This window comes from Spermophilus citellus, assembly GCF_964194105.1.
Source record: "Spermophilus citellus genome assembly, chromosome: 7".
In the NCBI taxonomy this organism is placed as follows: Eukaryota; Metazoa; Chordata; class Mammalia; order Rodentia; family Sciuridae; genus Spermophilus; species Spermophilus citellus.
This window is the reverse complement of record NC_138188.1, coordinates 150,812,422-150,831,960: the sequence shown is the minus strand read 5'-3', so window position 1 is coordinate 150,831,960 and position 19,539 is coordinate 150,812,422.

Sequence of the window (19,539 nt, the reverse complement as noted above, 5' to 3'; positions counted from 1 at the left end):
TGCAATATGACTTTAAGATGTGCTTTTGGAAACTCAGCTCAAAGATGATCTTCAGACCTCCCAATGATTATGACACTCTTTGGAGATCTTGTAATAAATGCCTTTTAGCTTAAACTAATTTAGTTTGTGTGCAGTAGATCCCTCACTGATATATGTTGGTTTCCTTCATTTTCTGGTATGTTGCAGTCTTGCCTTTTTATTTCAGAGAAGTTTTAAATTGATTGTTGTAAGGGTATTTGATTCCTCATTGCTAATGATTTTTGGTGGGATTGTGGTAAGTGCTCAGTTAGCCACTTTTATTTCATCTTCCTTGTGAGAATTTCTCAGAGGCAACAGAGTCTAGTAATATACTGTAATAAAGTTTATTTATAATCTTAAGAAGGCTTTGTTCCAAGCCTATTTTAGCATGGGACAATACCCCTCCCCTTTTCTGGTAAGAAACATTTAGTGGATTCTTGTCCTACCTAAGCCTGGCTTGCATTTTAATCGAAACCACAAGTTGCAACTGATTCTCTGAATGATATCTTGGGGCAGCATCAACCTTAACAAAATTTCACCTCCTCTTTATATAAAGAGATTCTGTAGGGATTCCACTTAATTCTACTATACTTCGGCCAGTGAAATAGTGCTTGAATAAAAATTAGAGCATTTATAATGCATCTTCAAGAATAGTTCTAAACATTTATAATTGTAGAATTCTTTAAAAATAATTTTTATTTCAATAAAAGCTTACTTTCCAAGGTTGATCATTGCACTTAAAACACGATACAGACTAGGGCTGGGGATATAGCTCAGTTGGTAGAGTGCTTCCCTCACATGCACAAGGTCTGAGGTTTAATCCCCAGCACCACAAAAACAAAACAAAACAAAACAAAAAACATGATCAGACTGGAAGAAAAGATTTGCAATTGACATATCTGATTAAAAAAACAACTATTAGTCAGCTGCTGGCCAAAATATGAGAAGAACTCTTAAAACTCAACAAGAAAAGGAACTACCTGGATAAAAAATGTGCAAAAGACCTGAAGGGATATCTTGTCAAAGATGAATGGATAAAAAATGTGGCATTTATACACAATGGAGTATTACTCAGCACTAAAAAATGACAAAATCATGGCATTTGCAGGGAAATGGATGGCACTAGAGCAGATTATACTAAGTGAAGCTAGCCAATCCCTAAAAAACAAATGCCAAATGTCTTCTTTGATATAAGGAGAGCAACTAAGAACGGAGTAGGGAGGAAGAGCATGAGAAGAAGACTAACATTAAACAGGGATGAGAGGTGGGAGGGAAAGGGAGAGAGATGGGAAATTGCATGGAAATGGAAGAAGACCCCCATCGTTATACAAAATTACATATAAGAGGAAGTGAGGGAAAAGAGGGGAAAAACAAGGGAGAGAAATGAACTACAGTAGATGGGGTAGAGAGAGAAGAGGGAGGGAAGGGGAAGGGAGGGGCGATAGTAGAGGATAGGAAAGGCAGCAGAATACAACAGACACTAGTATGGCAGTATGTAAAAACATGGATGTATAACCGATGTGATTCTGCAATCTGTATACTGGGTAAAAATGGGAGTTCATAACCCACTTGAATCAAATGTATGAAATATGATATGTCAAGAGCTATGTAATGTTTTGAACAACTAATAATAAAAAAATAAAAAAGAAGATATACAAATGATTACTAACATATGAAAGGTGTTCAAATTGATGTCATTAAAAATTATAAATTATAACAACAATCAGAAACTATTACATTCTTATTATAATAATCAATGTCCAAAACACTGACAACAGAAAATGCTGGTGAAGATGTGGAGCAATGGGAACTCTCATTCATTGCTGATAGCAGTGAAGAATGACACAGCCATTTTGAAGATAGTTTAGCAGATTCTTACAAAGTTAAACAGTTTTACCATGGAATCCAGTAATAACATTACTTTGTATTTACCCAAATGAGTTGAAAACTTAGTTCATGCTAAAACCTGCACCAGATGATTATGGCATTTTGTTCATAATTACCAAAACATGGAAGCAACCTAGATGAATGGATATGACAATGGAGTGTTATTCAGCACTAAAAAAAGTTGGACTATGAAGCCATGAAAAGATATGGAGGAAATACATATTACTAAATGCATATTATGAAGTGAAAGAAGCTCATCTGAAAAGGCTACAAATGGTATAATTCCAATATATGCCAGCAAAACAGCAGGGGCAGTAAAGAGCCATAGTTGCCAGGGGTTAAGAAGGAGGAGAGATGAATAGGTACTGCATGGGGATTCTTAAGGAAGCAGAACTATGTTTTTTATGATTCTATAATAGTGGATACATGTCATTATCATTTGTTCAAACCCATAGAATATCTAACAATGAGAGTGAACAGTAAAATAAACTATGGAATTGGGGTGATGTGGCAATGTAGTTTTATTAATTTTAATGAAGCATTTGGGTGTTTGTGTGGGGCAGGTTATATATAGGAATTGTCTTGTCACTCAGTTTTGCTGTGAATCTAAAACTGCTCTAAAAATGTTTCTTAAAAAATACTATCATATACTAAATTTTTTTGATAGTAGTTGGTCATTCAAATATGGACTAAAATATTTTATTAAATCTAAAAGTAGAGTCAAAAGATAAGTATACCTTAGTTAAAATGTCTTCTATTATTAAAATAGTTATTGAATTAAAATGATTAGTAGACCTTATGAATTCAGAGATAGGTAATGTTATATTGAATAATACATTTTATACACACACACACACACACACACACACACACATATATATATATATATATATATATATACTTGAAAACTTGTTTCTTGTTCTTCTAATATGACTGTAGTTAATATTCTCATGGTATATTGATCTCAGGCGAAAATAGTGAAAACAATTTCTAGCTAATGCAGCAAGAAATATGGTTGGGTACCTGCCATATATCTTTGCTTGTATAAGCCAGTTGAATTGTTAAGATGGTTCCTCATCTAATAATTGTACAACTGCCTCTTAAATTTGGTGGCTTTGGACACATTCTGTCTATAAAGTCTGAGCTCCATAACACCTTCATAAATAACCAATCCATGTCCTTTTTTCCAGCTGGTACTGGTAGTTACAAATCTGCTGCTGCACTGTAAGTATAGCTGCTTAAAAAGCTGAAGTGTGCATTTGATTCCATTACCTTGGCACAATAGAGAATCATAAAAAGGGAGACTCTCTCAGCCTGTCCATATTGGGAAAATTAATTCTTTAAAGTGCTTTAAAAAAATCTCTACAGGTGGTCAGTTCTTGTGAACTTAGGACCAGAAATTACATCATTACCTTCATCTGGTCTGAGAAGTTAGCTTTGGCTGCTGTACACTTCATGAAGTCTTGTTAATTGTGAATGATTTTCCTAGTTACAAGTCCTTCTGGATAAATTTTTTATAAAACATTTATTTTTATCACTTATATAACTACATAAAATATTTTCATTGGTGTCAAAATGGCATGTCATTGCCAAACAGATTCCATTTCAATTTCTAGAAATTATTGGAAAGTTAATACAATTTAATGGCACCCTTGCTATAATATTAAATCATGCGTTACTGAAATTCACGAGTCATAATTACATTACATTGATCCAGAATGAAGCACTAGAATAGTTACTTTTGGACAAACTTTCCAGTTGATCAATATGGTAATGATTGCATTTTTCTTTAGACAAATGATAAATGAAATTGAGTGTCTTTCTGAAATTGAGTTTTCATGAACATGCTTATCATGGGTACTCATCATCCATTTCTCTTTTCACCACAGTGACTTTTTAGTTCAAGAATCATTAAGTTTATCTTTCTCCTGGCTTATAAAACTTTACCCTACCTCTATTTCAAGAAAACTAAAAATATTTTTGTATGATTTTTTCACATTTTTTATTGGTGCATTATAGTTGTATGTAATGATTAGATTATTGTTACATATCCATGCATGCACTAAAAAATACTTTTAAAGTTTGATTAGGCATGAGTCAACTTCCAAGAGTTATCTTCCTTACTGACATCATTAGATAAATGTAATCTAAAATCATTTTAAGAATGTAATTATTTTGCTGAAATGTAATCTAAAATCATTTTAAGAATGTAATTATCTGTTAAGCTTTAGTTTTGAGTAGAAAATGCCCTTTGGGGGTTGCTCATTGAAGACACATTTAGAGAACCTGAGAGATGAGCTTTCCGGTTATCACATTTACTATTTTTTCCCCTTCTAGGGGGTATCTGGAAGAAGCCACCAGGAAGGGTAGAGAATGACTGAAGAGCTGACTTTGATATAGTCTTCCAGAGAATATATATCACACTGAGGCTGTTTGTCCAGATCCTGCATATCCCTTACTATAGACTAAATTCTATCTTTGCAAAATTCATATCTTGAAGCCTTAACTATCACTGTCATGATATTTGGGGATGAGGCTTTTGGGAGATAATTAAGTTTAGATGAAATCTTTGAAGATATAGCTCTTATGATAGGATTAGTATTCTTGTAAGAAGAGACACTGGAGATCTTGATGTCTCTATGTCTCTGCCATATGAGGGCACAGTGAGAAAGCAGCCATGTGCAAACCAAGAAGAGGGCTGTTGCTAGAATCTGACCATTCTTGCAACCTGTCCAGCTTCTGGTACCTTGAGAAATAAAAGTCTGTTGTTTTAGCCACCCAGTCTATGATATTTTGTTACGGCAGCATGAACTGACTAATATATCAATTGAGGACAAGAGACTGGGATCCTGAGCACACATGAAAGATTCAGCAGGGAATTCAGATATGGATCCTTGCAGTTCAGGAATACATGTTTTAAAAATAAAATTATTTCTTTAATAATCTCTTTTAATATAACTAGAACCTTAGCATGTGGTTAAACTGAATAGATAGCCTTAAAAGAGCAGTATTCCAGTGGAATCAATAACTTATAAGCCAAATTACCAGTTTGCCTGTACTAATTTGCTAAGGAAGGCAAATTTTAAAAGTAGTTACTGATTTAGTATAAAGATTCTGCAATAAAAAAGATTGTGCAATAAAACAAAACAAACAACAAAAATAGAGCTATTGTATGACCCACTACTGGACATATATCCAAAAGAGAAGAAATCATCATCCAAAAAGTTACTTGTTCTCTCATGTTTATTGCAGCACTGTTCACAATGTCCAAAATATGCAACCAATCCAGAGCCATTCAGTGATGAATGAATCAAGAAAATTTGGAATATTTATACAATGGAATAAATTATTCAGCCATAAAAAGAACAAAATCCAGTCATTTGCAACAACATGTATGGAACTAGAGGTCATTATGTTAAGTGAAATAAGTCAGAAACAGACAAGTATCACATGCTTTCACTAATAAGATGATATAACTAATAAGCTGGTCTTGTAGGAGGATGAAATGGACTGGGCAGGTAGGAAGGGGAACAGGAAGGAGTTCAATAAGGGGCATCCCAACTCAGAGTGGTTATTCTTTAGCACCGTAGCGTAACTTGGTTAAAATAATTAATGATATATTTCAAAATGACTAGAAAAGAAGGGTCTAAAATTCCAAGCACATGAAAATGATTAATGTTGAAGAGATGGAAATGCTTATTACTTTGAATTATTATTTTTTAAATATATATATATTTTAGTTGTAGGTGAACACACAGTATCTTTATTTTTTTTCATTCAAAATATTTGTTAATTCCTAGTTTTGATCATTGTATTATAGCGATATAAAATATAAACATTAGGGAAAATTAAGTGAAGGGAATGAAAAACCTTAAAAGAAAAGCATTTATTAAGCTACTAGTGTCTGCCAGGAACTGTATGAGGCACTGGCAAACAGTAGTAATTAAGCAGAATTTCTTCCTCTCTTCACTTAGTTATAAAGTGATCATCCAAACAGACTCAAATCTCTTAAACTGCCATTGAAGCCTATTTGTGTCATATCTCTTTTAGAAGACCTTAATTTTATTTATTTATTTGTTTTTTATTTCTTACATAGTGGACTAGTGTAATGCATTACAATCATCAGTATCCATTCACAACACCATTTTCCATAACTCTATATAAAGTATGTTCACGCCAAATTATGCCATTATACATGAGCTATTATTATATTATTATTATTATTTTGCATTACAATTCTTAATACACCTTATACCACAATTTATCATATCTGATTGTATATAAGGTATGTTGACAGCAAATTCACATCTTCATACATGTATTTTGTATAATGATGAGGGTCTCCTTCCACATCGATGCGATGCTATTCCCTTTCTCCCTCCTTTTCCCTTTTACCCCTATTCCCTATCTAGAGGTAATCTTCCTCCCTTTCTCTCCCTCCCAACCCCATTTTGAGTCACCCCCCTTATATCAGAGAAGACATTTGGCATTTGTTTTTTTGGGATTGGCTAACTTCACTTAGCATTATCTTCTCTAAAGCCATCCATTTACCTGCAAATGCCATGATTTTGTTCTTTTTAAATGCTGAGTAATATTCCATTGTGTATAAATGCCACATTTTAAAAATACATTCATCCACCGAAGGACATCTAGGTTGGCTCCACAGTTTAGCTATGGTGAATTGTGCTGCTATAAACATTGATGTGGCTGTGTCACTGTAGTATGCTGTTTTTAAGTCCTTTGGGTATAGTCCGAGAAGAGGAATAGCTGGGTCAAATGGTGGTTCCAATCCCAGATTTCCAGGGTATCTCCATACTGCTTTCCAAATTGGCTGTACCAATTTGCAGTCCCATCAGCAATGTATGAGTGTACCTTTTTCCCCACATCCTCGCCAACACTTGTTGTTGTTTGTCTTCATAATAGCTGCCATTCTGACTGGAGTGAGATGATATCTTAGAGTGGTTTTGATTTGCATTTCTCTGATTGCTAGAGATGATGAGCATTTTTTCATATATTTGTTGATTGATTTTATATCCTCTTCTGAGAAATATCTGTTTAGTTCCTTGACCCATTTATTGATTGGGTTATTTGTTTTTTTGGTGCTTAGCTTCTTGAGTTTTTTATATATGCTAGAGATTAATACTCTATCTGATGTGTGAGGAGTCAGTATCTTTATTTTTAATGTGGTGCTGAGTATCAAACCCAGTGCCTCACACATGTGAGGCAAGCAATTTACCCCTGAGCTACAGCCCCAGCCCCAGCCCCTTGATTTGATTATTATACATCAAATTCACATGTGTACAGAATTATCATAGTGTACTTTATAAATGTGCAAATATTATATCTCAATAAAAAAGAAAACAGAAGGGGTTATTATTTTTTTTTAAAAAAGTCGGACTTATAGTTTAAGTTATGGAATATTTTGATGGGGTACTGTGCCTCACTAAATATTAGTTGATTTGATTGGAAGTATTTTCTACTTCATGACAAATATTTAGGAAAGAGTAGGGTTCTTAGCAAATATTTTATTTCCTACTGTGAGAACATGTACTCCATGTTAGATATGGCACTAGTTACTTGGGAGAAAGGGTGAAGAGTTTCCATGGAACATTTGGAAAAGAGCTTAAGTATAGGTAATAGATACCTGATGAATTTTATCTCTAGCCTCAATGCATGTACCTATTATATCTTGACTAAATAATCTGAATATACATTTGAATTACTTCTAGAAATTTCCAAATCCTACTTAGTAAAAGCAAATACCACTCATGTGTCTAATATTTATTGTTACTTTTTAAAAAAAATTTGAAATGGGGTCTCTTAAATTGCCCAGGCTGGCCTCAAGCTCCTGGGCTGAATCAGCCTTTCTGTCTTCAGCCTCCCATGTAGCTGGGACTACAGATACATACCATCAGCCTGGCTTACATTTTTATTTTTGGCACCAGGGATTGAATCCAGGGGCACGTATCCACTGAGTCACATCCCTAGCCCTTTTTTATTTTGAGAAGGGTTTCACTAAGTTGCTTAGGATCTTGCTTAGTTGCCGAGGATGCCTTTGGACTTGTGATCCTCCTGCCTCAGCCTCCCGAGTCACTGGGATTACAGGAGTGTAACACCACACCCAGCTGCATTTTAATTTTTATAAAATATTGCTTGAAACAAGTAAGGATTCATCTAGGATGTCATTAATTTTTGACACATGTAGATCTATGTCATTGCTAGAGGTGTTGGGACAGAATTTCACCTGCAAATCTGAGTGGGGCATATTTTATTATGGTAGACAGAATAATGATCCTCCAAAGAGTTCTGCATCCACATTTCCTGGACCCGTGAATATGTTGCTACCATGGAAAAAGGGACTTTGCCTACATGATTAAATTAATAAGGCCTTGCTATGGGGAGGTTTTCCAGGTGCATTCAAAGCAATCACATGGCTTCTAAGACTGAGGCAGAAGGGTCAGAATACCAGTAGGAGATGTAATGACAGAAGGAGAGGGGTGGGGGGAAAGGAAGAGAGAGAAGGAGAGAGATGGATTTAGTTAGTTTTCAAGATGGTATGTTTTGGGCTTTGTTTTGAATGTGAAGGAAGGAGCTATGAGCCAAGGAAAGCAGGCCACATCTAAAAGCTACAAAAGGCAAGGAAATGGATTCTCCCCTAGAGCCTTTGGAAGGAATGTAGTCCTGTCAACCCGCTTTAGACTTTTGATCTGAAGTAACTGTAGAAATAATAAATTTGTGTTGTTTTAAGCCATTATGTTTGTGGTAATTTGTTATAGTAGCACTAGGAAAAAAATATCTAAATTAACATGGATTTTATTTTCTTGATGTGGTTCAGATAATACCAACTTAAAAACAGTGTAAACCTTAGACACTTGTTTTTAAATCTCTAAGGGAACAAGGATGGTAGGTTTTAGAGATTGTCTAATTTAAAGTTCTAATGTGTTTTGGCACATCAAAAGCTGGGAGAACTGGTAGGAATCATAGGGTGCTTGTGCAGTACTTGGATAGCTGGCACTCTCCAGATCCACACTGTCCTCCCACCTGCCCTATTGAGCACTGGAAGTGCTTCTAGAATGTAATGTGATGTGCCTCAAGGATAAGATACACCATGGATTTTGTAAATAATGCAAAATATCTCATTGATGATTTAAAAATATTGATCACATATTAATGCTGGATATATTGGTTAAATAAAATATATTAAATTTCAATTTCTTTTTGCTTTTTGTATGTAGTTATGAGAAAAAGCAAGTGACACATGTGGTTCTTGTTATATTTCTATTGGACAGTACTGCTGTAATTGATGGATTCTATGTATGATGTAATGAATTAATATAGATGAATTGTTTTGTTAATTAATATACTATTGACTGATGATTAGATAAGTGGAGAGGCAATGCATTTATTTTCACAAACATTTAATGCATTTTAAAGCTAATGTCTCTAGTTCTTATAGTCATATCCTTTTAGAGTCTAATCATAAATCTCAAGTTAAATTGTTGTGAATTAAGTCAGACTTTGAAAAAAGATCTGGAGGGAAATCCTAAGGGATTGTGAAAAAAAAAAATTGGCAGCTGAGAGGTGGCATTTTTGGAAGGCGTAAGATAGGGTTTTCTGTGGTGGATGAAAGCAATCTTTGCACATGTTTTGTTGCTTTTTTTTTTCCCCCAAGGAAGGAAAGGTGGTCTATAACTATGAAGACATTATTATTATGAAAACATTAATTTAGGTAATGTTTCTTTGTAAAATCAAAAACATGTTTCCTGCTGGCATATAAATACTCACAGGGAAGGTGTAGAATTAAAAAAAGGGGGGAAGCTTGCCTGGATAAAATCATTCAAATCGAAGCCATTAGGAAAAACCTAAGATTTCTGGATTCTTTACCACAGATGTGTCTGGTTGGGAGCAGAACACATATGCTATCAAACAAGAGATTAGGTTGCAGCGGCCTGGACCACTGCTGGATTTCTATATGGGTTAGGAATGTGAATAGAATGAGTATGACTTCGGCATTTGGGATACATATGCCTTTGAACTTGCAGGCCATAAAGGTAGTTCTGAATCATTTAAGTTTTTGGTCTTTTCATAAAGGTTGCATGGACCTTATATCTTTCCTTTCTTCCTGAAGGCTTCATGGCTACCACATCATTCCATTCTGAAGAAAAATAGTTTTTGAAATCCATTGAGTGTGTCATGAAGGCATCCAGCCAGTGTAATTCTTGGCCCAGATTAATGTTTATCTGATCGAGAAATCCTAGGAAACTAAAGAGGACGTGAAGGCAATTATATTTTTGCTGGGATTATATTTTTTCTGATTCAGTGTGGAAAAAGTATAGATGTATGTATTAGGGTGTGTGTGTGTGTGTGTGTGTGTGTGTGTGTGTGTGTGTATGTGTGTATGATGAATGTTTAGTAAAAGACAAAAAAAAATTGCCTTCTGAGCTTTCCATGAATGCCAGATATCACCCAGGACAGAGCCTCAAGGTTTGACACCCAGCATGAACAAATCTATATGTTAAGAAAATTTATACAAACTTTACAATTTCAAAAACTGAGTAAATGTTATAAATGATTCTTAGGGGAAGATTTCTCCTTAACTTACTTGGATCATCATCTTTCACCCCCAGTTCTTTATTTTTTAAGGCTGCCATGCTTAGCATCTCCTAATTGGTGTAAGTATTGACCAACGAGGATGTTCAGCAAGATATGGTAACCCCTAAAGAGGTTCCTCACTTCCTGACAGTATCCCTGTGTGCATTTAGTATAGTGGTTTGTTTATGTACAGGGAAATTATCAGGAAATAGAGAAACCTTTTCTAAGAACAATTGCATTGGATGGAATTCAGCTATCAGAGGTCAGTATCCTAACTGGACTTCCATCTTCAAATGTCTCTTTCCCATCGGGCAGTGGAGTATGTATTTCTTGGCTGTTGGAGAGTATAACAACATTCTATCTTTTACACTAACTTAGCTTCCATGCTTTAAATATACAATTCCCCTGATTTTTTTTGATAAGATAAAGTTAGATACAAATGCACACAGGCAGACCCATCCTTTGATTTTCCTAAATGCAGGCCTATTTTTGTGTTTGCAGGCCAGGCACTCCATGTCTAAGGGCTCTTGGTTAAAGTTGTCAAGGCCTGAGGCTGAGTGAGGACACTCCAGCTTTACCTGCCTTGGGGCACTTCTGGGACTTGTTGGCTCCCTCAGAGCCATAAAACTTTTTATTATTCTTCTGCATATATCATGCCATGGAACCATGTGGCCTTCTGGGACTTGAGTTGCTTGTAAAATGGCACAACATTTTTGTTGGCTGAAGTGCAGGGTGAGAATTGCTCATCACCCTTGCAGAGCAACTGGAGTCCTTTTTGGGGGTCATTGGTTAACTTGCACCAGAGGGCAGTTAATGAGCCAATGAAGGAAATGCTAACATTAGCTTCAAATATGTGAAGAAGGATTTCTCAAAGCATCAGATGAGCTATACAGGGTAGGAGCACTGAGAGAATCAGGGAAAGAACCAAGTGCTTTGTTCTTTTCTAAGGCATGCAGAACTCATTACTGTTGATAAAAACAAAATCCCAACAAGACTGAGTGCCTTGAAACCTCTGCCTCAACTTCGCTGGCCACTCTTCATTAGGTGAGCAAAGGAGTCCCTCGCTGTGTGGTGGAACATTCATAGCTTTCATAAATAATCAGTACCATGTATTTCTACACATAGTTTCATCACCTTAAAAAAACCCAACTTCTTGGTGGTGTAGAAGTTATGGATGAATTAAAACTAAATACTTAAAAATTCACCACCAGAGAATATGGAATTGGTCTTAGAAGAGCATACTCTTTGGACTGAGAGTTGAGTTATGGTCTAGATGTCTTGTTAGTAAGTCCTTCTGAGTTCTCATGATTCTAAATGATTATACTTGAACCACTGCAAGTGGCTGAAAGAATGAGTGGCTGTGTTATGTAGTAATATAATTCCAATCAGGCCTTGGAATCAACAGATCAGGTACCAAATCCCTGTTAATTTCAACATTATTTGATAGAGGAGAATTATAGTATGTAGTATAACAAAATAGTTTTTTTGTTTGTGTTTTTGAGTACTGGGGGATTAAGCTCAAGGGCACTCAACCACTCAGCCACATCCCCAGCCCTATGTTGTATTTTATTTAGAGACAGGTCTCACTGAATTGCTTAGTGCCTTGCCATTGCTGAGGCTGGAGTTGAACTCATGATCCTCCTGCCTCAGCTTCCCGAGCCACTGGGAATATAAGTGTGCGCCACTGAGCCCAACTAACAAACTAGTTTAGTGAAGTTTTATTTGACTCTTTTGGTTGTAAAGAATACTCATCTATTCCAGTAATATCTCCTTATATAGTTTAAAAACTCATGTGTCAGAAATCCAGGGGCAGGATTCATAGTAGAAGAATCCCAGTGGAAAATGGGATGGAAAGTAGGAAATGATTTGAAATCCAAGTCTGGGATGCTCAAAAGTAGGAGTCTGTTATTTTCACTCTTGGTGATCAACTTTAATTTAAAAACACTATGTACCTGATATCTTTTACATACTTCCCTAGCTACCACATGGCTGACTTTTTCTATATTCTACAGTAATTCAGATTTCTACTGTAGGCATCCTGGATTGTTTGGTAAGCCTTTATTTGCTAGACCACATCTTTTTTTATATATATTTATTTTTTAGGTGTAGATGGACACAACACAATGCCCTTATTTTTATGTGGTGCTGAGGATGGAACCTGGGTCCCACCCGTGCTAGGTGAGTGCTCTACGGCCATAATCCCAGCCCTAGACACATCTTAGTATAATGTCCAGTCTGTGGTTTGTCTGGCTACGGACCAGGTCTTCATCTCTAACCTAATCAAGACTTGTCATTAAAAGTACTACTCTTAAACAAGGAAGACTGGTGGGCAGCTTTCTTTTTCTGTAGTTATGGGTGTCCAAGAGTACTTCAGAATTTGTTATGGTAAGGTTAGATCCTCATGACATCCTATTTTCTGATTACATTTCTCTACAATCATTGGGACACAAGTGAAAGAAGACAGAGTCCTTCAGTATTTGAGAACAAGTCTTGTGAATGTCCTTTGAATGAAACTCAGATTCCTCCTCTAGGTAAGACTCAACTTTTTAACTATTTGCATCAGAAATGTAAAACACAGGATTTACTCTATAGGTAAGTGAATTGCAGAACCATTCTTTGACAAAAGGATTATGCATGCTAAGATTTTATTATCAGGGTCATTCTTTTTTCTCAAACCAAGAGCCATTTAATATTCTAGTAAATTAAATGTAGTTGAAGTTTGTTGAGAAGAGGATGTGAAGAATCAAGGAGATACCCTTAAAACACACATTTGCCCAGCATTCTAAGGCCTCGGGTAATAAATACACGATGTCCTCTGAGCCTTAATTTCCTCATTGTCAAATACCACTATATGCTATGGTCTGAATATGTGCCCTCAAAATCATGTGTTGGAAAGTTAATCCCCAGTGCAACAGTGATGAGAGTGAGGCCTTTTGGTTAGATTATGAAGAATCTACCTTCATGAGTGGATTAATGCTATCGTGTAAGGGCTCAAAGGAAAGAACTCATCCCTCTTGACCTTCTAACTTCTGACATGTGAGGGCACAGGGGTCTGCCCTCAGGAAGATAGGTTCTTACCTTCCATAAGAAGGTCCTCACCAGAAACCAAATGTAGGTGCCTTGACCTTGAACTTCTCAGCTTGTAGCGCTATGGAAAAATAATTTGTTATAAATTACCCAGTTCCAAGCATTTTGTTTTAGTTGTACTAAACAGATTGAGACACTAAATACTGTATGAAGGCAATGAGCATATGGTGGATGATTATTTAATAAATCCTTTTAAAAAACAGACAAAAGGAGCATCTAAGCACACTCAATTTACAGATGTATAAACTGGGCCCAGAGGAGTTATTTCCCTTGTTTAAGTTCAACCAGCTGCTTAACTGAAGTCAAAACTAGAACTTAAGTCTCCTGAGCTTTCTGGCCAATGTTTTTGCAAGCTCTCTCTAAATTTCTCCATAATTCTCCAGACTTGCTGATGAGGAAGACTGTGTGCATGTATATGTGGAACGTTATAGTTTCCAGCTGCTTATAATGAACAAAACACATTTTATAATTAGACTGAAAACTACAGATTGTTTTATAAAAAAAGAAAATATCCTTATTTACTGTGAAAAGTAAATAAATGTTAATAGCCTAAATTAGTAACTGACATATATTCTGTTGGTAATATATTCTGCTAGTAACCTAAGTCTTCAAGGAGTGAAACTCTTAGCTAGGCGTCCTGGGCCTCCTTGGCCTCCTGCAATCACTCTGGACACATGGTTTCCTCCTGTGGCTCTAAGGCCAAGGAGCAAATCCAATGCTTCCAACTGGCATTTAGATGTCCAAGACTAAATGGCCACAAAACAAAGTGATCTGGGCTCACCTGGCTGAACATCACAATCCAGAAATGTGCTCTATGCCTCGCATTCCTCTGCCACATGAGCAAAATATGGCATGGTATGGTGGAAACTTTGTGTAATCCATTTTATTTTAAATTACTTAGGAGTTGACTTTTAAGAAATGTTAAATGACTAGATTCCAGAAGACTTTAGCAGAATACTATGTGTTGGTTCACACAATTGTTATTTTCTTTGTCCAGGAGGTCATATTTTTCTTCTTCCATCTATTATAATTCCTCCATGAATATCTGTTACTTATTTTATGTAGAGAACCAAGGAAGGTACAAAATAATATTTGATGCTTTTTTTTTCTAGTAAGGCTTATTTTTCTGGTTGAGATGAGAATGGAGGTGCCATGAAGTCTGGAACTTTTTTAAATTTTTAAAGTAAAAAATTCTTAAAAAATGCACGTATTGATGGGTGGCGTTTTGCCTACATTATTCACAGCTGGGGTCCAGTGCCCAGAATATTATCTGGCCCAGAACAGGCATTAAGGAAATGACTGTGAAATGCCTAAGTGGTTATATTCATATCAAACATTAGTCATATCAACATGTATGCAGCTAGTGTTTATGCCCCTAGCATCCTAAGTACAATCGTGGTCTCAAAACTCTGTGAGATAGGAACTACTAATATTTCAATTTTGAGGATAGGGAAAAAACAGGTTTAGAGAGCTCAAATAACTTTCTCAAAGTTTCCCAGTGGATCCGTGGATTTATACTAAAGTCATTTGACTTTGAAATATGTTCTCTTGGTCACTATGTTCTCTCACCTCTGTGTGCTACTCTATTTTCCTCTTCCATGCATGTTCTTAGAAAAAAAGCAAGAAGTGATTATACAAGTATCACATCTGTGGTCTAAACAACAGGCTGTAAAGTTATATAGATTCTGAACCAGATGTGTGACTAAGGCTACCCTTGAGGCATAGGAAGGAATGAACAGGTAAGAAGTGGAGATCACCTTACTCTGATTTCTTTGATTTGAAAATCCTTTCTATAATATTACCATGTTATTCTTATAAAATATTATAGTATTATGTTTTATTTTTCATGCAGTTTCTCATCATCTTTAATAGTTAATGTGGGTGAAAATCCAGTTTGTTCATGTTTCTTTTTACCTAAGTACCTAGCACTGCCTCCTTTTCTTCATTTGGTGTGTAATTAAATTATTAGATGGCAAACACGTCAGGTTGGGGAAGGCTAATTGCACTGAAGTTTTCCTTTTCCATGATTTTCCCCAACTCCTCCGCACTGGGGGAAGTCCTAAGAACATGTGGGCTGGTGCACTACTCCCCTCCCCCAAACTGTTAATGTAAAATCATTTTTGACGTCTGCAGAGATTTCTCTAAGTTCTTGCCCAAGGCTGACTGTTGTTCTAGTCCACCTACATTCTTCCTATACTTCAGGGATTAAAAAAAAATGTACTTAATGATATGAACTTGTTTTAATTTTCTCTAACTTATTTATTTTTCTCTGAGGTTAAGAACATTTTATAAATACCAAAAAGTATTTTGCACACATTGAAATAACTTTTAAAAAAATCAGATCTGATTCAGATAATATTCCCAAGGAAAGGAAGTACACAAAATAGTCAAATGATTAACTGAGAAAATAAAGCAAGAGAACTAAAATATCTCCCTGAACGAGTTCTTAAATTATGCTCTTTTCCATTATGAAACATTGACTAATCGGCTCTGTTTGTTTTTGAAGTGAAACTTTGATGGGAAAATGTATAACTGAATCTTCTGTGTGCTTCACACTAACATTTTTTTTCTTGCCAGCGTTTTTCTATGAGCTCAGGCATTCATCCTTGATATATTTTCCAGTCTGTTCAGATAATGGTCTCTCGTTTCTGATAATACTAAATTTTCAAGTTAAGTTATTTGAAGGTCAAGTTATTTATAATCATATCATTATGATTATAAAGCAAATTTTCTGTTATTCTTCCATAACAAGAAACAAACTCCTGGTTTGAATTTTGCTCCATTACATAGTATCTTCATAGTCTGAGGATCTGATAGTCATAAGTGTTTTGGAAATGTTTAATACCTGAAGAAGAGTGATAGACCATGAATGACCTAACTGATGTCAGTAACATGATTGAAATTACTAAACTGAGAAAATGACCAAAATTGACATATTGATAAATAAATATTTCTTGAGCACTGACCATATGCAAAAACAAACTTCCAATTGATAACTGTTATCTATTAAATATTGGAAAAGATGTAGCATCTTGGAGTAGGCAGCTGGCTAGTGACACTCTGTCAGTAAATCACAGATGAGAATGATCCCTGCCCAGCTTGTTTCCTTTTTCTAATTTACTCTAACTGGGCAAGAATTTGGCTCTCACACTCAAATCTGTTTTTGTGACCAAGATTCTCCAATTCATTTTGTTCCATGTACTATTTTTTTTCTGGTTTACTTTGGGATTAATCTAGAATTCTTTTGATGGATTTCATCTTGTTAAGAAAAAAATCTCTATGCCTATAAGACTTAATCATATCTATTTGCATAAATCAACGTTGATAGTTGATAGACTTAGTTTTGCCCCCATGTCATCAGGTACAAGGGATTTAGGAGACCATAAAGATACATGAATAATGTAGAAGTAGCAATAACAATAGTAGTGAAAGGAGTGAGAGTGGTAAAAGTAGCAGATAATGTTTACTAAGTGTTTTCTACACAGGCATTGTTAAGTATTTTGTTATTTTAACAGTTTCACTTTACAGAAGAAACTTAGGTTCAGAATGATGAAATAACCTGTCCAAACCAGTGATAGAGCTGGGAAGTTCATTGTTTCCTAAAAGTTTAGCACTAGTGAGCCATCTGGGTCTTATTTTGTTTTGCTTTCAAGAGGGGAAAGTTTTGACTCTCATTGCAGTTTTCCCATCTTATTTGGGTAAATTGAATTGTCTTTGGCTTTTAGAGCCATACATTTGCTATAAGTTAGATCTTGAATGTCTTCTAAATGCCCACGTGTTGGAGTCTTGTTCCCTGGGAGGCACTGTTGAGAGGTGTGAAACCTTTAAGAAATGGAGCCTGGGGAGATGTCTTTAGGCCATTAGGGGCACATATTTGAAGGAAATTGTGGGACTTCTACTCCCTTCTCATTCTCTTTTGCTCCCTGATCATGAGGTAATCAGTTTTGCCCTGCAAAACACTTCTGCCCTGATGTGTTGCCTTCTCACTGGCCCCAAAGCAACAGGGTCAAACTGATCATGAACTGAAACTTCCAGAACTGTGAGTCAAAATAACCTTTTTCTCTTTATAAGTTGATTTTCTCAGGTATTCATTATAGTCGCTGAAAACTGACTAACATAATATTTTATTTTTATTCTTATAATAGTCGCTATTTGTTTAAGTTCATTGCCATATTTGTTTTCTTCTATTGAGTTCTTATACTTTTCAATGTCTATATTTCTTCTGAACCAGCATGCTGCATGTCACCTAATTCTCTTCCCCAACACTATCCTACATCTTATGGTGATATTTTTCTGAAATAATTATGTATCATTAGGGGCATATATTATTTTTTCTTTTGCTTTGGTCCTACCCTTTCCAAAACTCCTCTAATGATTTTTAAATCTTCTATGCCCTTATTGATTTGTTTTTGAGCATTTGTTCTATCAGTTACAGAAAAATATGTGTTAAAGTTCTCCCAATATGATTAGGGATTACCTCTATCTCTTGATTTTTCTCCCTTTGCATTATAGACTTGAACCTATGGCAGTAGATGATCAAATTTAATATAATTTTGTTTTTGTGGCAAATTGAATCTTTATCATTGTGAAATGTTGCTTTTAATTTTTAATAAAGCTTCTTATCTGAAAGTCTATTCTATGTGATATAGTATAGCTACACTAGATGTCTTTGTCAGTTAAGGTTGTTATTACAATCTATCATAGATTTGGTAGTGTATAAATGTCAGAAATTTAGTTCTCACTGTCTTGGTGTTGGAGTACAAGCACCGTTGGGTTCTGGAGAGAGCCTTTTTATGGGTTGCATCTTCTCATTCTGTCCCCTCCAAAGAAAGAAGGCAGAAGGCTCTAGGAGGTCTCTTTTATAAGGGTACTAATCCTGTTCTTAAGTGCCCCATCCTCAGGACCTAAATCACCTCCCAAAGCCCCATCTCCCAAACCATCACACTGTATGTGAAATTTTCAGTGTGAATTGGAGAGAGGGCCTAAAATTGAGTCTATCACACTAGGTTTTATTTAATTGGTGCTGAGCATGTTTTAGCTTTTTTCACCATTTTTACTTTCAATACTTCTGTAGTTTTTTAGTTATGATGCATGTTATTTTTTTTTATTGGTTGTTCAAAACCTTACAAAGCTCTTGACATATCATATTTCATGCATTAGCTTCAAGTGAGTTATGAACTCCCATTTTTACCCCAAATACAGATTGCAGAATCACATCGGTTACACATCCACATTTTTACATAATGCCATACTAGTAACTGTTGTATTCTGCTACCGTTCCTATCCTCTACTATCCCCCCTCCCCTCATGATGCATGTTATGATCTAAATGTTTGGTTCCTCTCAAAATTCAAATGTTGAAACCCTAAATTCCAGTATTTGGAGATAGGTCCTGAAGGAAGTACTTAAGGTTAAATGAAGTCACAAGGTCCCTGATCTGATAATTGTCTTATAAGAAGAGAGATCAGAGTGTTCTCTCTTCTCACATGCATACAATGGGAAAAGGCCATATGAGGACATTGCTATGGTTTAAATCCGAAATATCCACCAAAGGCTCATGTATTGCAGGATTGTTCCCTAATGCAGCCATGTTCAGAGATGGGGCTCTTGGGAAGTGCTTGTGTTTTGAAGGGCTTATCCTTATAGGTGAATTAGTTCACTGATGGAGTTATAGCTTGAATGGACTATTGGGAAGTACTGGAAACTATAGGAGGTAGGATCTACTGGAAGGGAGTGAGTTCTTGGGTGTGTGACTTTTACAATTATATTTTGTTCCTGGCCCATTCCTCTTTTTTAGCTTCCCAGCCACCATAAGTTGAGCAGCTTTATTCCCCACATCTTCCCTGCCATGATGTTCTACCTCACCACAGGCCTAGAATCAAAGGAGCCAGCCATTCATGAACTCAAATCTCAGAAGCCATGAGCCAAAAATAGATCTTTCTTTAATTTTTTTCAA